This window comes from Petromyzon marinus, chromosome 16, assembly GCF_048934315.1.
Source record: "Petromyzon marinus isolate PM22_M1 ecotype Great Lakes invasive population chromosome 16, UKy_Petmar_22M1.pri1.0, whole genome shotgun sequence".
Classification (NCBI taxonomy): domain Eukaryota; kingdom Metazoa; phylum Chordata; class Hyperoartia; order Petromyzontiformes; family Petromyzontidae; genus Petromyzon; species Petromyzon marinus.
Genome location: NC_133682.1, coordinates 6,513,612 through 6,533,396, shown reverse-complemented (window position 1 = coordinate 6,533,396; position 19,785 = coordinate 6,513,612).

Genomic DNA, 19,785 nt, shown 5'->3' with positions numbered 1-19,785 from the left:
AAAGTCCTCCGATTGTGTTCTTCCAAGGTAGAGCACTGTTAACGTTGAGTGTTCTCGTATATATACATACATCTCATAACATGATATTAAGAGAACAATTGGAAAATGGCCAGGGAGGTGTGGGAAGATTATTATATATTTTTACAAAACAGAACCTCAATGTTATTTTTCCAGTGGTGGTTTAACTATTGGGGAAATAGTTGTTAAATGTTGTTAATCAGTTTAACAATCATAAATGTGCAATGTAACGTGTAGTGTTATATAGCGTGTAATGTAATATAACGTGTAATGAAATGTAACGTGAAATGTAATGTAACGTGGAATGTCATGTAACGTGGAATGTTATGTGTTGCAGGCAACATGAACGCATTGCAGCGGAAGGGAGATGATAGAACTCATTTGCACACACACACACACAAAGATCCCCCCCGTACAGCCTTAACAGACTGTTGGGGCAAGCGCTGTTAGCGAGCACCTACGAAGGCCGGCACGGCACACGAGGGGGTGGGTGGCCAGCACCACGCCCGACGTTTACACACCGCACCAGGTACTAATTTGAGGCTGAATCGACCTAGGGTAGGCCCAGGATCGGTTCAGATAATCGTCACAGGCGTTCGTCGTGAGCGGGAATCGAACTCGGGTCACCGGGTTCAAAGCGATGCTAACCACTGCGCCACCGCACGCACACACGTGCTGGGTTGTGGAGAGGACAGCTGCAGATACTTGAGCAAACTCAGCTCTCAAGAAAAGTAGAATTAGGGATTTTCTAAACAACAAGACGCAAACCCGTCGGCTTAGAGAGAAAACAAGCTAAGCGCGATAGATACAAAAAAAAACTCTTAACACGTCCGCCGGGGACACCTCCACGCAGGTCCGCAGTTGTGCTGCGTCGCCCTCCGATGCGTTTTGCCGGTTGTAGTTGCGTGTGTTTACTCGACACGACGTCCGACGTTACACTCCGCGTGCTAAGTAGGTTCTTCAGGAATTGGTTACGGGATCGGGGGATGTTACGCATGGGACTCCCACGCGACAAGACGAGGCGTGCGGTGCCAACCTCGAAAACGCATCGGAGAACTTCCCACGAAGTCTTTCGTGAGCCATCGCTGAAATTCCTCCAGGGGGGCTTTTCACTCGGGGCAGCCAATGATCTGTCTCTCTCTCTCTAGGGTGAGCCGTACAATTGGTAGCTAAGCGCAAATGTTCTACTAAACGCGGTGGCGTGGTAGCGACGTTACCAGCTCAGGGGGAGCGGCAATCGATCAGGTGGTGCCCCAATATTGTATTGGTTTCACACAGTCGCAGGTAGGCAGCGATATATTTAGCCTAATTAAATGAAAAGTGGAATGTAAAGGAAAGCGTGTTTATATACTTAAAAAATGCATTTAAAGCCGTGTTTTAAATAAGTTTTTGTTCTTGTCACACTGTTGTTCAAAACATATCTCATTGTGGTTGTCAAGGGGGGCCCAAACTCGTAGCTTTGTCCACGGGGGGGGGGGGGTGGCGGGCAGGGCACTCCCTGCCACCGCACGCTCGTTACGCTACTACCCAAACCTCAATTTAATGACTGCGCGCGGCCAAGCTGCAGGCACGTATGTATGTGTATATGTTGAACTCCTGGTGCAGTGTGTAAACATCGCCACTGGGGAGACAAAGGCGGCCGGGCGTGGTGCTGGCCACCCACCCCCTCGTGTGCCTTGCCGGCTTCCATAGGTACTCGCTAACAGCACTTGCCACAAGTCTGTTAAGGCTACACGGGGGATCTTTGTCTTTACGTTTAACTTCTTCCGCACCGTACGTAGCCACCCATGCTCATCTTACGCGATTAGCCAGAACGGTTAACGTTACGCCGGTCCTTTGCGGGTCATCTGAGTTAACATCCTTTTTATTTGTTATTCGGGCGAGAGAAGGGCAAACACCTGGAGAATTATTTTTTTGTGTTGCTATAAATGTCTCGGTAAATTTATCGCCAAGCTGCCATCCGGCGGTAACGTCGGCTGGTAGGAGTAAATAGTAGGTTTGAATGGGCAAAAGGAGTGGTGGTGGTGGTGGGGTAATGGGGACAGGGAAAGTAGAGGTAGCCAGAACAGAGGGCAGAATTATCTGAAGAAATGTCCTTTGAACTTTTCACTTAACGTGTGTCCACAGATCAGCATTTGCGTGTAATGAAATGTTCGACTCAAGAAGAGGGTATTGAAAATAAGTGCATTGAGGGTGAGAGTAAGTCCTTTCCAAAAGGGTGGGGGTACGGGGCCTTGGGCCAATCTCACTGTGTGGGGCCCACCCTCCTCCAAGACGCCTTCAAACTAAACCGGAAGTATTACGTCTGACACCGTGACCTCGAAGCGGTGGGGGGGGGGGGCAAAGCGCGGGGCCCGAGGCGGTCGCCTCGATTGGCCGTGAACCCCCTAAGGGATGGCTCTGGTTGAGAGCAATCGTGGAGTGGCGGCAAAAGGAGTGGGGGGTGGGGGGGGGTAGCAGAATGACACGGCCACGTGCGCCAACTAAGACTTCACAGCAGAACGCAGAAAATAATTGAATGCGCTGAACTGCACTGGTTGCTGCGAATATCGGCTGATTTTGTTTAATCTCATAAAATACTTATTGTTACACAGTAACCCCATTGTGCTGTATACGTCTTGCATGCGAGGTAAACAAGTATATTTAATTAAACACTACTCGGGTAGAAGGTAGAACCATGAAGGCATATACAGCTCAGCAGAACTGCTACCTGTATTATTGAATACCTCGGTACAAGAGAATTCCATTCACACTGCACGCATCTTGCTTACAAGGTGAAATAAAAAAAAATCCCCCCGTCCTTTTATCAATTTATCCGCATCTCGTGGTAGCGGACTGCATTAAGCCGCACGAATACAGGCACGCGTGCACGGCAAGACGCATGGGGAGGGGGCGTGCAACGCGGAGATGGAGCGGTTAAATTGGCGCACGGTTCAGGTGGTGCTCGACGGATCGTTGTATCGCAGATTGGTGACGGCTTGGAAAGACGTTCATGCAGCTGTGGATTAACCCATGGCTGCTGCTTCTGATAATTAGATGCATACAAGCAATGACATTAACACACCACAACAACAACAATTCGGTTCCAATGTGCGTGACAGTATTTCAGGTGAATACATCAGATGATGTCATCCTGTAAGTTTCCATGCGATGGCGTTCAGGATTTTGGCTTTATTGTTTGGATGCTTTATTTGCTATGAATATAAAAAGAACTGTCACATCCATCACTGCCATGCAAATGATGCCCTCCATCTCCTTCATTAACACTCTTGCTTTTTGCCTGCAATTGGCTTTGTGGTCGCAGTACCTTCCCACACTTGAGCATGGATCAAGTCCTGCTTTAAAGGGTCCCATTAAAGCAATTTTAACAAAACAAAACAAAAATACATTAATCTGTAATGAGTGCACAACAACCGGATACTGGCATATGTCACAGAGGTGACCCTCAAATAAGAAACATGGTTATCAGCGAGCAAAGAGAGCTATGCTAGGATCCTACCTTTGCCGAGCGCTGCTCGGGCCTGAAATCAATTAGAGTCGAGGCAGTCGCAGACGTATAAATTGTTTCCACGGCTGAGTGCTCCAAGAATACTATTAGCTCTAAAATTCATTTAACCCTGCAACCCCTCCACTGCAAGAGAGCAGCATGCGGCTCATGAATGTCAGAACGGCAAGGAATAGTACCAACTAAAAAATGACACCGAAATGTTACGTGATACGGGGCTCAATTTCAGCCGGGTCTGCCCGCTTCGGTGACCTGGGAAAAAATACGGTTTTTTTTCACCAGGGACACCACGTCCAGTATACCACCTCTCTCTGTGGCCGGCGGTATCGGTCACACGTCACCCACTGAAGTCCACCAGCGATACGGAAATATTTGCGCTCCCGACACCATCACATGGAGGATGCCTCTCGCGATGGGCTGTGGGTAGCAGTCAACACGCGACTTACTCTGGATTTTCCAGTGACCTGCACCACTATTTGGTGAGAAATGTTGTCCTGTCTCGGGCTCTTTAGGTGTGACACTTTATATGCCCGTGGACACACCTTCAAGAATAGTGGAGGTTCCACTTTGCTCGTTCAGTCGTCATCAGATTTAGGTTTTATTCTGCATCCAAAAGGTTTTATTACCCTGGATATGTTTTGCCAATTGGGTGGTGGAGACATCTCTTAAGATGCACACTTCAGACTTATACGCCAATGATACGTGAATTATTAATTGGACTCGTCAATTGAGCAGTGTTGGTACTTACCGATGATGATGATGGTAATACAGCAGCAAAAATTATAATAATTTGAATGTCTATTACAAAGTGCCGGCCATATATATTTGACGTATTTTTGTCCAATATTTTGTATTCAATATCGGCGTTTATAGAACACTAGATACGAGTTGCAGTGGTGGTGCAGAATGGTTATCGCACTGTTCTGGTGAACCAAGTCGCCCGAGGTTGATTCCATGGATGACATGAGCGATATCGAAAGCGGTCCCGGGGCCCACCCCTCATTCACCAACCCGCACCGACTGGCGTGGTGAAGTATGGTAAAGGCAAAACGTGATTTTTTTATCATACGAATTGATTTTACCCTTTCTGGCAATAAAATGCATATATTATCGGAGCATGATTTTTTTGTTTGCATGTTCACCACAAGTATGTGTGGTTAATGCTGACATGATTACTTTCAAAAGGTTTTAGTTTGGTGTTTTAATATCTTAACACCTGTTTTATTGCCAGAAAGGGTGAAACCTATTCCTATATTTTGACACTAACAAGGGAGGTCCCATGATGTGATGGATATTTCTAAAATCTCTTTTAAGGAAACACCACCGCTTTAGGGCTTTGCGCACTGATTATAATCGGTTACGGGTGATACATTCCTTTGTTCTTCGTCATTTGTTTTGTCATTTTCAAAATGGCATAAAGATATCGACACATCCAAGTGTGATCATGGTCGTCGTAATCATCAGCCATGAAGGCGGTGCAATAATCGATGCAAGCACCCCGCACACGAACCGATGTCATCGCTCCATCCCTGAATTTGTTGCCGTCGTTGCTATTCAGCAAACACTGATGACGCTCGGAATTTTTGTCTTTCTTCCTCTCTGTCGCAAGCAGCCGTGACTTCGGCTCGCCGAAGTCGTCGTCACCGCTGAGTCTGCGATTGTTGTGTACATTTTTTGTTGGTGGCGATAAGGGTAGGCGTGCAAGTGGAGCATATCTGGATTTTTTTGTGCCAACACCAACCGGGGAGAGGGGGAACGGGCAGTACCCTGCAGCCTGAGATGTACTCGTTTAAACATCGCCCAAAAAAAGTCCTGCGATAGAGACCAGGGACGCATTCCAAGAGGGGGGGGCACAGAGACGAACGCGGCGGTGAATTTCGGTGATTGGAAGTGAGTGCCCTCGCCAGGAGAGAGAGAGGAGAGAGAGGGAGGGAGTGAGAGTAAAATTACGGCACGTGACCGAGAAACTCAAACGCACGAGATTAATTGCAATGACAGCACGTTCGTCGACGGTCGTATTACAACTCCCCACCCCACCCCACCCACCCCCAGATCGGAAATGGTGATACACGGCAACTAATGCGGTCATTTCCTGTCTCGAGTCACCTCCACGGCTGGAGCATGGAGGGTGATATCACGATGTCAGGGCCTGCCAACGTGCAATGATTTTCTTATCGTTTTGGCGGCGAGAGGGGCCGAGGGGGTGGTGGGGGGGGTTCTTTTGGTAACGCATTCCCACGTATTCCGACATATGGGCTATAGTGCTGTAATGTTTTACATATATATAAATTATGTACGTACAGTGTATGAAGATTGACTTTGTGGACCGAATGATGTTTTGCAAGCATTCACAATTGCAAAATTAAGTTAATAACCTCAGTGTGCAAGTGTGCATTGCCCGGTAGGATGGGGATGGTTTCGCTTGATTTGCGTTTGGGTGATTTGTTTAACTCTCTTGGACTTTGCACGACTATCGTGTTTTTTTGCAAGGTTTGTTGTAACGTTCTCATCCCCGCCCCTTACTTGACATCTGTCAAAAAAGAGCTTTACAGCCCATCGGATTCCTCCGGTAAAAAAACTAAATTCTGAATTGACCGTCATTTGTTTGCCGTCGGGACTTCGCTTCAGCTGGGCGCGTCCCGATCGGCGACCTGCAAAAAATATATATATCTCCGCGCTCGTAACACCGGTATCCAAATGCGGCGGCTGCTGCTGCTGTTAATGGTCACGTGCCGGATCAAGTCTAGCATGACACCGGCAAGTTACACAGCAAAACACAACATTAAAGCCCGATCATCGCCATCAACATCGGCCGCGACCTCTAAAATGTTGTCGTTTCACTCCTAGCGGATGGCCACGTGTGTTCTGCAGGAGGGTAACAATTCAAGTCCGCTGCTCCGGACGCGACCCCCCCCCCCCCCCCCCCCGTGTCTCGAGCAGAGAGAGAGAGAGCAACGGTGACGAATCTCCTTCCCGAGACGCGAGAATCGTACCCGTGCGTTCCGCCCGCTCGCGACAAAGCCACCGTCTTGCCCCCTCGTCTGCGTTTGGCACTTGCAAGCGGTCGAACCAGGGAGGAGGGCTGCTGGGTTAATTACTACAAACCGGAGACTCTGCAGTAATGAAAGCCCTCGGGACTCCCCCCCCCTCCACTTCTAAGCAGGTTGCTAAACAGAGGGGGCCCTGCGACCGACCCCACACTGCATTCGCTGGCGCGCAAATCTCGCAGCCTAATCTCCCCCACCCACCCCCCTAAAAAAATCTTTACAGCTCATAATCGCGAGCCTTCCCTCCCCAAAAAAATAACACAGAGAGGCGAGCGGACACGCTTGTTTATGCCCTCTCCACTGTATTTTTATGCGGGTCGATCGTTGGCAGTAGATCATAGACGGGGGTGGCGGCGGGGGGAGGATATTATGCCGGGCTTATGATGCTCTCAGAGCGGCTCGGATCAGTGTGCTCCTAAGCACGAGTGATGACAAGCAAGATCTAGCCGCGGTGGCTCGGGCCGCAGAGAGATATTTTATCAAATGCTAAGTGGCTGCTGCTGCTGCATCGCGGACTCCTTCAAGAAACGTGTCACCTTTTCCGGAGGGCCTGCTGGATTTAGGAATTTTATTGGCAAACTTTATCTTCCTATGCCCGGCGTGTCACTAATGCTCAGCCCAGAGAGGTATTTCTTTGCGGCCGCCCTTTGCCCGTGAACAAAATGAACGGAACGTGCTTTATGTGCCGGCCTCTAAATGTGACGACCAATCGGTGCAAAAACCACCACGTGTTGTTGTTACTTATAAACACAGTGCATCGCTACATTTGAGTGTCTCCGAGTGTTCTTTCGTCGCATGCGTGGGCACTTTGGTTAGGTGCCGCGGTTGCAAGATAGGAACTACCTCGCCTAGTATACAAGAGGTCGTGGGTTCGATTCGCGAGTTTGCACGTCTCTCTCTCCGTGGTCGCGTGCATTTTCCTCCGCTCCTCCGGGTTTCCCCTATACAATAACAAACACGCGTTTAGAGTATTTGGCTGCGATACATTTGAGCTATCATTTGTGGCCAGGTCGCTTCTGAAAAAAGTGGGCCTTACCTGGTAAACTAAAAAATAGTTTACTTTTTTTACTTGATTTTTTTGTACTCATAAAAGTTCTCCAATTGGATATTACCAACTGCTCTGAGCAGGCTACTCCTGTAAACAAGTCATGAGACTCAATCTGCGAGACATATGCCAATTGGTCCTGGAACAACCCACTTCCAACAAACTGCACTGACAAGTGGGATGAAGCGTGGTCAAAACAACACCGATGACTCACGCTGCACGAGGAGGCCTTCATCCAGCAGTGGATTGACAAACGGCTGTAAATTACTATTTTAATTAAACGTGTGTCGCTCATCAGCGTTGATTGTCCATTGGGGAGCGGGTGTGGGTAGCGGTGGTATGGCTGAACACTCAAGACCAGTTCAGATATCACCACTGACATTAGCTGTGGCTAACATCAATGGTAACTAGGGCTGAGAATCAAACAGGTCTATGGGGTTTATGTGGCAGTTACGTTAACCACTGCACCAGTTGTTAACGCACTGCACTGTGAACATGACGCTTACGAGCGATTCATTTTTGTGTGACCAAAACAACTGTGGCATGGTCCGAAGTGCCTCTCGCCTAGCCTTGGTCATTTAAAAAGAGCTTCACAGACCATCGGATTCTTGCAGTCTAAATAAACATTATGATTAAAATTCTGAAGTTATGTCATCGTCATCGAGCTAATTCACGGACACAACATCGTTACAAAATACCGATCTTGTGTGTGTGTGTGAAACAGACGGGAAAGTATACAACCCGGTGTATCCATTTGTCGTTGAAACCAAAACAGATCTAGTCGGAAGGCATGTGTAGTGAATGAGCAAAAAGCAAGAGAAAGGGAAAATAATGATTATGGGTAACGCTCATTATTTTTTGGGACATCACCAACCATGGCCCTGGGGCTAAAGCCCCCCCCACCCCCCCCCACTCGCACCGATTGCCGAGGCCAATAATTGTCCATCATGAGGCTGCTGCGGGGGGCAACAGTGGCCGATGGGTTTGGCACGGACACTCTGCGGGCTCCTCTGGGACCCACGCGGCTGGGCTGGCTCAGGGTCTGACTTGGGATGGCTGAGCAATGTTTGTGTGTGCGTGAGTGCGTGCAGAGTGGCAGTGCAGCGGTTAGCGCTACGAACCCGGCCACCCGGGTTCGATTCCTGCTCACTGGCAACAAACACGAGTGACGATTATCTGAACCGGTCCCGGGCCTCCCCTAGGTCGACTCAGCCTAAAATGAGTACCTGGTGCAGTGTGTAAACATCGCCACTAGGGAGACAACGGCGGCCGGGCGTGGTTCTCACCGCCCACCCCCTCGTGTGCCTTCATAGGTGCTCGTTAACAGCACTTGCCCCAACAGCCTGGTAGGGCTATACGGAAGATATTTGTCTTTGTAGTGTTTAGAAGTGGGGAGCGGTAGTGCAGCGGTTACGAAATCGGTGGCTTCGAGTTCAGTTCCCGGCCACGGTTAACATCAGCGATGGATATCTGAAGCTGTGGCTGAGGCCTTTGCGCTTGGTCGACTCAGCCTTAAACGAGCACCTGGTGTAGTCTGCCAACGTAAGCATGGGGGAGACAAAGGCGGCCGGGCGTGCTAGTCTTCATAGGCGCTCGTTAAATGTCACTTACCCTAAACAGCCTCTGTAGACGATACGGGGGATCTTTGTCGTGTTTTAATGAATGCCACGCTGAATCGAAGCACATGCATGAGAGAACAAATGCAAGTAGGGGTCATCGTATTTACTGTTAAGGAGAGTAACTGGGCCTGGGCAGGAATCGCTGATAGAAGGGACGATGGCCAGTGATCGAGACAAAAAAACAAGAGTGGCAGCCAATGGAGGGAAAGCGCTTTGAGAGGACGTTTCGTGTGGTGATCGAGTGATGTCGAATCAGTTCGTGTGTAGGTGCTAGAAAGAGTGTCGCATCGCAAGAGGGCTTGGAGAGGACTTCGTCCAGCAGTGGAAAGATGATGGTCGATGACGATTGCTTAAAAAAATACGTAAGCTCTGACAAATTTACCCTGAGTGTGCAACCATTTAATCAGATTTCATCAGATCCCAAGTGCTAACCAGGCTGAGCCATGACTTGCCAGTTGCTGTAGGTCTGAGGCTGCAAAGTGTCGAGGAGATGGCGGTGCTGAGTGACACCCACTCGTATGGCGTTTTTTTTTCTTCCCCCCGAGTACTCCAGTTTCCTTCCACACGAAGTCAAACACTCGTTAATGTAATCGGCGAAACATCCCGACGCAGAAGAGCCCTCAAGAAAAAAAATGCTTCCCTGGGCAAAACAACTGCCATTATAATTATTATTGTAGAAATATACAGCGTGTCTCATGTCTACGATATGCATAATTATCCTTTTATTTAATCAGATGGGAGTTCGGTGAGATCAATCATCTGCTTTGCAAAGGAGACTTAGGTAGCATTGTCTATGCGGCACGTGTTGTTTAATGTTGCGTTTGGAATTGTGTCACGGCGTTGACAGCAACGCACAATGACGTACTCTTGTGACTGATGCCACGGGGTCTTTCAAGTCCGCTTTACAGCAGAAGGCGGGCTTTAATAATTCCCTGCAGAAATTATCCACAGCTACAGAAATTGAGATGGGGTAGGGGGGCGCAATGGTTAGCACGTTCCACTATGAACCCTTGGTCTGAGTTTCACACTTCATTGTGGCTGGTATCCGTGACGAGTGATATGTCAACCGGTCGTGGCCTGCCTCCCCTCCCCCTTCAACAGCCCCTACTGACCAGCCTGGTGAAGTATGCTCAGACATGCTCCATGACGGAAACGGTGTGGGAAGCCTTCCTCCCAAATAGTGGATGGGTAAATTGATTTACATGTTTTTTTTAGTAATAGTAATTGAAATCTCAATTTTATGTGCAGTGGTAAGTTCTCTGAGCTTCACTATCATCATCATCATCATCAAATGCATCAGCCATTTTCTATTAACTGCTGGATGCCTCCCAACTGTCACCAATCCCCACGATTCTACGACGCCACAAATAATGAACAAAGGTGGACTTAAAAAAAAACATTTTTCAGTTGAATTATTCACTTGATGAACAGCAATATGACCGTGCCATGGATCAAATCAATTGGAATGCACTAAATTCTGTCCGATATTGGAATCGGAGCGAGGTTGATCCCGGACAGGTTGATGTTACAGGGCTGCAGGGGTACGTGGTAGGCAGTAGAAAGCAGTGCAGCAAACTCCATAGCTGCCACGGTGGTGAGATGTTAACTACCTCACCTAGTATGCAGGAGGGCGTGAGTTTGATCCCGACCCTGACGTCTGCATATTTGGAGATTGTTTATTCTCCCCGGTGACCGCGTGGATTTTTCTCCGGCTCCTCCGGTTTTTCCCTCCACATTTAGAAACATCCGTTTGGAGTATTTGGCTGCAATAAATCTCCACATGGCAAGCCACTAAGTTGAGCTCTCATTTGTGGCCAGGCCACAAGGTAAGGTCAGTACACCTTACCTGGTAAAATAAAGATAGCAGCTAATGTGTTCCCGTGTCTATGCTGCCCGCCTCCACCAATCCGCGGCCGGCTCACCCGGCGTGGTGAAATACGACCAAATAACCCCCACAGCCACCGCGCGGCCTGGGGGAGATGGGGGGGAGGCCCTCATCCAGCAGTGGATTGACAACCCCGGGGCTGCTGCACGCGTGCACGAGCAGCACCGCGCCCAGCATTGCATAGGTTGCGGTGCATTTGTCCATCGCGTTGCATTTCGCTGGGCTCCGTTTATAACGAAGCCAGTGCAACGCTCTCACCGAGCGCTGGGAAGGGTTGATTTGTGGATATGGCAGCAGCTCCACTGGGTTCTCGGGCGCTCGTACACAGGGCAGCTGTTTACTGCTGCCCCTTAAATCACTGCTTAGATTTTGACCGGGGCAAATAGCAGAGCACGCTCAATATTCCAAATATATACATACTCTATACATACATTAGATTTTGTTTTTCCCTTTGCATATGTATAGGACGTACAACAAGGAGATGGAGTGATTTAAATCAGGTTATGTACAGGTGCTGGATTAGGTTTGCATACCTGTCTGGGGTTTTCCCGGAAAATGTGGGCATTGGTATCTGTGTTTGTGTGGCAGGAATTGATTTGTACCGGAATCTGGTACTGGTATTGTGTTGAACTTTATCCCAGTACACTGCACAGTGTTACTAATTGATCTTGGCTGACTGAGAATTGTGGCCAGGTTCGGTCTTGAGTGGAAACAAGTGGAGAGCCCATGCGGGATGGAGTGTTGCATTGCACGGCCATGAGAGGTGGTGTTTGCTTCGGGAAGACTTCATCCAGCAGTGGATGGATTATGGCTGATGATAACTTGAGCCTCAGTACAACAGTGCTCCACTTTCACGTAGGCTAGAGCGGATTTTTTCGGGGGGGGGGGGGGCGGGGGTGGAGACGCAGTGATTTGGAACAGGTTTAAAAAATATATTCAGTCCAGGAGAGGCATGGAAGGGGTATTCAAAGTTGATGGCACAGCAGTTTGGGAAAATTGACAATGGTTTTTAAGGGCGATGGCTGCAAGTTCTCAGTGTGCCCCCCCCCCCCCCCCCCCCCCGGGCAGTTAAAGGAAAATGCAGCACAACAACCAAGCGGCTCATCTTGTGACAAAGTTTGCTTCTGGGTGAAAACGCCGGCCTCAGACTTGTTTATCCACGGCTAGTTTTGGCAGCGGGCTGTAACACCTTGCCACCTCTCTCAGGAAGCACAAGACAACTGGTATATCCTACCCACTAACATGCTCTGTCACGTAACCTAATGCCACGTCCACACCTGTTTTCATATATTCAAGAGCTCTCATCTTGCCTCTGCGTACCTAAGCAGACACGTGGGGATCCAGGGATTCACTGCCTGTAATAATAATGTATTCTTAGTTCTTTTGGTAAAGTCACTAAGATAGAAAAAAGAAAATCTTAATTAAAAGCAAAAAACCCACGACGTTTCCATCGCAAAACCTGAAGAAGACCGCTTGTGTTGCGATCGAAACGTCGTGGATTTTTTTGCTTTTGGTTAAGATTTTTTTTCCATCTCCGTGACTTTACCGAAAGAACCAAGAACATGAATTCCTGCAGTCACGAAAGTTTTAAGTCAAAATTTTATCCTAATCTGTTCTAGGCTCATGAAGCATTAATCAAATTGTGCATGTAGGAATCAATACTGTATGATTCCAACATCATCGTGATTGTCATAGGCCATGATCTGTCCACTGTTGCCATCCCTCATTGCCTTGTGATGAAAAAAATGTGAATCTAGTTACCTGTGCAGTCGCAGATAATCATAGGTCCGTATCCATGGCAGAAGTCTTCTGGTGACATGTCCTGCCTAATCTGCTGATGAATTCTGCACATTGTATGAGAATGTCCACTACATGGACGGAACAATGGAATCGCCTTGTGGTGGAGGTGATAGATGGGTTGTTGCATCGAGGGCTCAAGTTCTCATTGAATATCTTTCAGGTTGCTGGTAGACTGCAGAAGGCATCATGTGACTAGTAGCCACAGTCATAGCGAGAGGTTAACAGGATGTGGTGTGCCAGGTGCAGAAATGTCACCAGACTCACTGAATCAAGGTGACCCGGGTAAAATTAAGTCCTGGTTGTATCGCAGGACCGTGAGAGTTGCTCATGGCTTGGGGGGGGGTCTTCATTCGGCAGTGGATAAATAATTGCCTATAATAATCACGTCTTCCTATATATGGTTGCAACACGGGATGGCCTGTAACACAGAGGCATAGAGACATGTCCCAGAAAAACCCATCGGAGTGCCACGGAGAGAGATGCACTGCCGGTGACTCACCCCATCAGGGTTCATATGGGATTTCTAAAATGATAAATCGAGTGTAGGCACTGACCAGCACGGTGAAGTATGGTCAAACCACCCCTATGACCGACAGGATAATGGGGAGGTCTTCATGCAGCAGTGGATTGACATTGGGTCGTAAAAAATAAATCTATTTTTGGTTCTTTCGGTAAAGTCACGTAGAAAGGAAATAATAAAATAATAAAATAAAACATAATAAAATTCTCACGACGTTTCGGCCACAACGCAAGCAGTCGTTCTCAGGTGAAGTAACAGAGCTGTGTTTATATTCTTGGTTCCTTCGATAAAGTCACGTAGAAGGGTTTGGAATTGCTGTCTTTATTATTTCCCTTCTACGTGACGTTACCGAAAGAACCAAGAATATGAATCCCTGCATTCACGAAAGCTTTAAATCGAAAAAGTATATATTTAGCACGTTTGTTCGAAAACGTTTGATCTGGTGAGAAACAAAACCGTGCTATGACGTGTTTTTGTAATTAGACACACGCCCCACTCCACTGGGGCCACTGGGAATCTCCTAAACACAGTAAAACTAAAGAGGCAATTGTATAAATCACATTTAATCCACTAAAAATGGTGCAGGGGTTACGATAATGACATAAAGTGTAACGTGTGTGTGTGTATTGGCTTCCAAATTAGGATCAGGGGGTAACACTCGAGTCAATGTGTGTGGCTAAAATAGGGCTCTACTTGCGTCGTAAATACTGTGAAATTAACCATAGCGTAAAATAAGCAACTAACCTAAGGCTACCATTACCGGACCCAGCAATTGCCCAAGTGGACTGTCTAGCAATCCTATGATGATAACATACCGGTTATTTAATAGTGCCGATTACTTAAAGCGAATAATTAGAGATTTGGGTTTGGAATTGCTGGTTAATGGCTTTGTAATGATGGGGTCGTGGGTTTGAGTGATAAGTTAGATATGAGTACTGCTGGCATAATGAAGGCTGCAGACATTAGAAATGAGTCCAAATTTCTTTTTAAACATCGCCTAACACGAGGTGTGGTTAGTGAGCAAATATTAATGGTAACAATTGCAATGCCTTCGTGACTGCAGTAATTCATATTCTTAGTTTTTTCGGTAAAGTCACGTTGAAGAGAAACAACAAAATAACAAAAAATATAAAACAATAAAAAAAAAATTCTCACGACGTTTCGACCATAACTCAAACGGTCATCATCAGGTGTGTCGGTTTGCATAAATTTATTTTGAAAACGGCATATTTATTTATTTATATATATAAAAATAACGTTTGCGTCACGCGCAACGATTGGCTGTTTGCCAGGACTAGTCCATCTATTTTTTGAAAAGAGGAGGGGGGAGACGAAATTTGTTTTTATGTATGCTGTCTGAAAGCCACTGTAAGCGTGAACAATCAATCAAGAACTGAAATGATTTATCAAATCTTTCCAATGATTGCTAAGATAGAATCCATCTTCTCGGTTGAAATTGTCTCTGTGTTTGTATATGTGGATAGCCTCATGAACGAATCTCTCATGGAAGCCAGATGGCTTACAAAGAACCTCCGTCTTGGAAAAGTCAATGGCATGTGAGCCTACTGAATTAGAACAATGATCTGCTACGGCCGAGGTGTTGGTCCTACCGTGTTTAAGGTCTGCTTTATGTTCACGAATGCGGTCCGAGATATGGCGTTTGGTTTCTCCAATGTAACTACTACCACAGAGGCAACTTAGTTTGTAGACACCAGGGTATTGTATGTCCGGAATCACATCTTTTACAGACGGAACCAGATCACGGATTTTATGTAATGTGTTGAAACGGACCTGGATCTTGTGTTTATTCAAGATTTTGGAGATCTTTTTTGTGATCCCAGCAATGTAGGGTAAAGTGATGGTTTTGAAAGGCTCCTCAAGAGGGTTCTTCTTCATGGTTTGAGTGATAGCTTTGCGGATTGTATAGTCGGAGTAACCATTAGCCCTAAGAGCTTGGTGTACGTGCTTGAGTTCACTGCTTATGTGTTCCTGGTCGGATATGCATTGGGCTCTATGATACAGAGTCTTGATGAGAGAATTCTTCTGTGATGGATGGTGGTGGCCACATGGCCGGCCTGCTCTAGACCAATTCTTCGACCACATCAATTCCATACACCCAGCCATCAGATTTACCATGGAAGTCGAAATAGATGGCAAGATACCTTTTTTGGATGTCCTAATTAAAAAGAGACCTGATGGTTCAATGAGCCACTCTGTCTACAGGAAAGCTACCCATACGGATGCTTATCTGAAACCGGATTCCCACCACCATCCATCACAGAAGAATTCTCTCATCAAGACTCTGTATCATAGAGCCCAATGCATATCCGACCAGGAACACATAAGCAGTGAACTCAAGCACGTACACCAAGCTCTTAGGGCTAATGGTTACTCCGACTATACAATCCGCAAAGCTATCACTCAAACCATGAAGAAGAACCCTCTTGAGGAGCCTTTCAAAACCATCACTTTACCCTACATTGCTGGGATCACAAAAAAGATCTCCAAAATCTTGAATAAACACAAGATCCAGGTCCGTTTCAACACATTACATAAAATCCGTGATCTGGTTCCGTCTGTAAAAGATGTGATTCCGGACATACAATACCCTGGTGTCTACAAACTAAGTTGCCTCTGTGGTAGTAGTTACATTGGAGAAACCAAACGCCATATCTCGGACCGCATTCGTGAACATAAAGCAGACCTTAAACACGGTAGGACCAACACCTCGGCCGTAGCAGATCATTGTTCTAATTCAGTAGGCTCACATGCCATTGACTTTTCCAAGACGGAGGTTCTTTGTAAGCCATCTGGCTTCCATGAGAGATTCGTTCATGAGGCTATCCACATATACAAACACAGAGACAATTTCAACCGAGAAGATGGATTCTATCTTAGCAATCATTGGAAAGATTTGATAAATCATTTCAGTTCTTGATTGATTGTTCACGCTTACAGTGGCTTTCAGACAGCATACATAAAAACAAATTTCGTCTCCCCCCTCCTCTTTTCAAAAAATAGATGGACTAGTCCTGGCAAACAGCCAATCGTTGCGCGTGACGCAAACGTTATTTTTATATATATAAATAAATAAATATGCCGTTTTCAAAATAAATTTATGCAAACCGACACACCTGATGATGACCGTTTGAGTTATGGTCGAAACGTCGTGAGAATTTTTTTTTTATTGTTTTATATATATTTTGTTATTTTGTTGTTTCTCTTCAACGTGACTTTGCCGAAAAAACTAAGAATATGAATTGCAATGCCCTTTATTTGTCCAGGAAAGTCCCTCTCAGTCGTAAGATTACATATTTTCAGGAGGGCCTTGCGCCATTTGATTGTTTGAATAATTTCTACTCATTGGAATTTGTCTCTATGTGAAAGGAAACCGGGAGAGCCAGGAGAAAATCCACCCACAAAAGGAGGGAATCTCTAAAGCTCCGCAAAAATTATGATTCAATAATCCATGGTTCTCCTGCCATCGAGCGGCCACCTTACAGGCTCGTTTCTACGATATCCCGGTATTCCCAGGCAGTCACCCATCCAAGTACTAACCAGGCCAGCGGCAGTGTGAGCACGGTTGACATAGGCCCTCATGCAACGAATCATATGCTCCCCCCCCTCTCCTCCCCGCTGTAGATTTGCACTGCCTGAACACGTGATAACTACGCCACTCTACCTAGGCTCCATATCCGCTTAGCTTTCCGAGGTGTGACGAGATCGGGGGAGCACATGGCACGGTGATTTGTTCATAAAGGGGACCACAATGGCGAAAACGCCGCATTTGCAACGTGGCCCGGCAGCGTGAGGACACAGCGCGGGCAACAGCACACCCGAAACGGAAAGCAGCACCCATTCGGCTTCAATGGAATGATGCTACTATGATGGGACCAATAGTGCCGTGGCGTGGTTGGGCATGGACTCGTTGCTCATGATGCAGGAATGCCAAGGTTAGTCCCCGGTCCAATACCTCTTCAAAGACCCCGGTGCCTGGCTGGGCCCGCAGAGACCGGAATCGGGGCCACACGCACGCCCACCATCCCGCAAGCGCAGGGAACTCTTCAACATCGCGGGAAAACCAAAGGCGCTGTTCCTAACAAAAAGAGACGCTGCAGGCAGAGATCGCGTTTTTTGAACCGGGGGCCACCTCTCATCTTCAAGAGGTCGTTTTGCCCGACGCGTTCCACGAGTCGACCACCAGCTGAGCCGGGCAGAAGGCGTGGGGGGGGGGGATGCGTCGCAGGACTGCAAAGCATTGACCCGCTTGCCTTTCCTGACCGCGGAGTGCCGTCTGCTCAACGTGAGACTTATTAATTCCATTTGTCATCAGCGACAATTCCACCGTACCATCCACTCCCCCCCCACCCCACTCCGCCGTTACCAACTCCCAGCTCACCTTCCATACATTCGCACGCGCGCGACGTAGGAGGGCTCACCGAGCACACACTGTGTGGCTCCCCTCTTGTTGACCCCTTCTTGACCCCCCACCACCCTCCACCACCACCCACCCCCCCACCCCAAAGCCAAGTAATTTGCTCCATAGCCGTGAGCCAATTTCAGCTCCCACACCGATGTCGTTGGTGTCAGTTGTGGCCGAGACACACCGGCGACAGAGGAGGGGCCAAGAGTGATTAGCTAATTAGGGCGATTTCACAGCGCAACGTTGCCGGACAGGACAGATGTGTCTCATTCCACTCTCTCTCTCTCGTCTGGGTGGGAGGGAAAATGTCGGTGGGGGGGGTGGGGGAGTAGGGGGTTTGGGAACCCGTGTGCTTTTATTTTTCAGAATCGCCGCCGGTGTTAACTTCAACCCGCGCGCAACACATTCCCCAGACGAGGGCTGCTCCTCGCTGCCGATAGAGCCCGGGCCGCGCGGAGCAGCCGCATTTGCTATTTCTCATCCGCCGGGTCTTGGCACCCACATTTTATTTGTTTCTCGTTGATTTGCTACGCCGGCAATCCTTATCGTGCAACCAGGTCAACGCGGGCCTTTCGCGCGTGCCTCTTAGCATTTCGCACACGTCACCCCCACCACCCCCCACACCGTTGGCGTTTGTTGCTGCCGCGCGGGCCGCGTGTGTTAGCGCGCGGCCCACGCCTGTTTTGCGTGGCACACAAAATGTAAGTTGGTGGAATCCACTCGTCGTTTGCTCACGATGCAAAGTGAAAGCCCACGTTGACCATGGCACTTATTTTAGAGATTTATTTTCCCGTATGCACTATTGTATTCATTTTTTTTTTTTGGGAGCGCGTATAAACAAATTAGTTGTAAAAGCCCGCAGCAGCAAGGTGGTACTGTATATGCCTCTCTAACATAATGAAGACTGAGATCAAGGTTACTATGATGCAGGCCACAAACGTGAAGACTGACAGAACGATGCCACGCCAACTTTGTCTTCCCCGTGAATAAATTTTGATTTAAAGCTTTCGTGACTGCAGTAATTAATATTCTTAGTTTTTTCGGTAAAGTCACGTTGAAGAGAAACAACAAAATAACCGCTGATGTTGACCGTGGCCAGGAATCAAAGTCGTGGCGCTGAGTTCGGGACGCCGTGCACTAGCCATTACACTACCACTCCCAATACACACACAGGCACAAACGGTCCCCTGTATAACCACATACATTGTTGGGACAACTGCTGTTAGCGAGCACCTTTGACCAGAATGCTAACCTAATCCTGTCGTCTTCTTGGTTCTTTCGGTAAAGTCACGTAGAATGGAAATATTTTTATTATTATTTCATTTCCATTCTACGTGACTTTACCGAAAGAACCAAGAAGATGAATCCCTGCAGTCACGAAAGCTTTAAATCGAAATTAAATCCTGTCGTCTTCCCAGTGCTGATGTCCACACAGCACCGGATATTAATTTTATGGCCGAGTTGACCTAGGGGAGGCCCAAGATTGATTCGGACACAACACTGTTTGTAGTGCCGGATTAAGATAGTGCGGGGCCTGTAGCATATATTATAAAGGGGCCCTAAATAAAAAAAATGAAACACGTAAATATTAAAACACATACATTTTTAATTTGCATAGTAAAGTCATTATCTTTTTTCATTTGCTATACAGCCATATAATACGACAAATCGCTAACCTTAAACACCCAGTCGTTCATAAGGCAGTATAGTACTATAGTAATAGAGCAAGTGCAGAATCACTGAACCGGAATTGATAGCTTGAAAGCATTTAGCGCGGGGCCCTTGAAAGTGCGGGGCCCGTAACATTTGTAGCTACTTTTGCTACGAGGATAGCCCGGCACTGATTACTTGCCGCGGGCGTTACCCACCGTTAGGAATTGAACCCAGGAAATAAGTTCTTAGTGGTGCCGTGCTACATTTTGC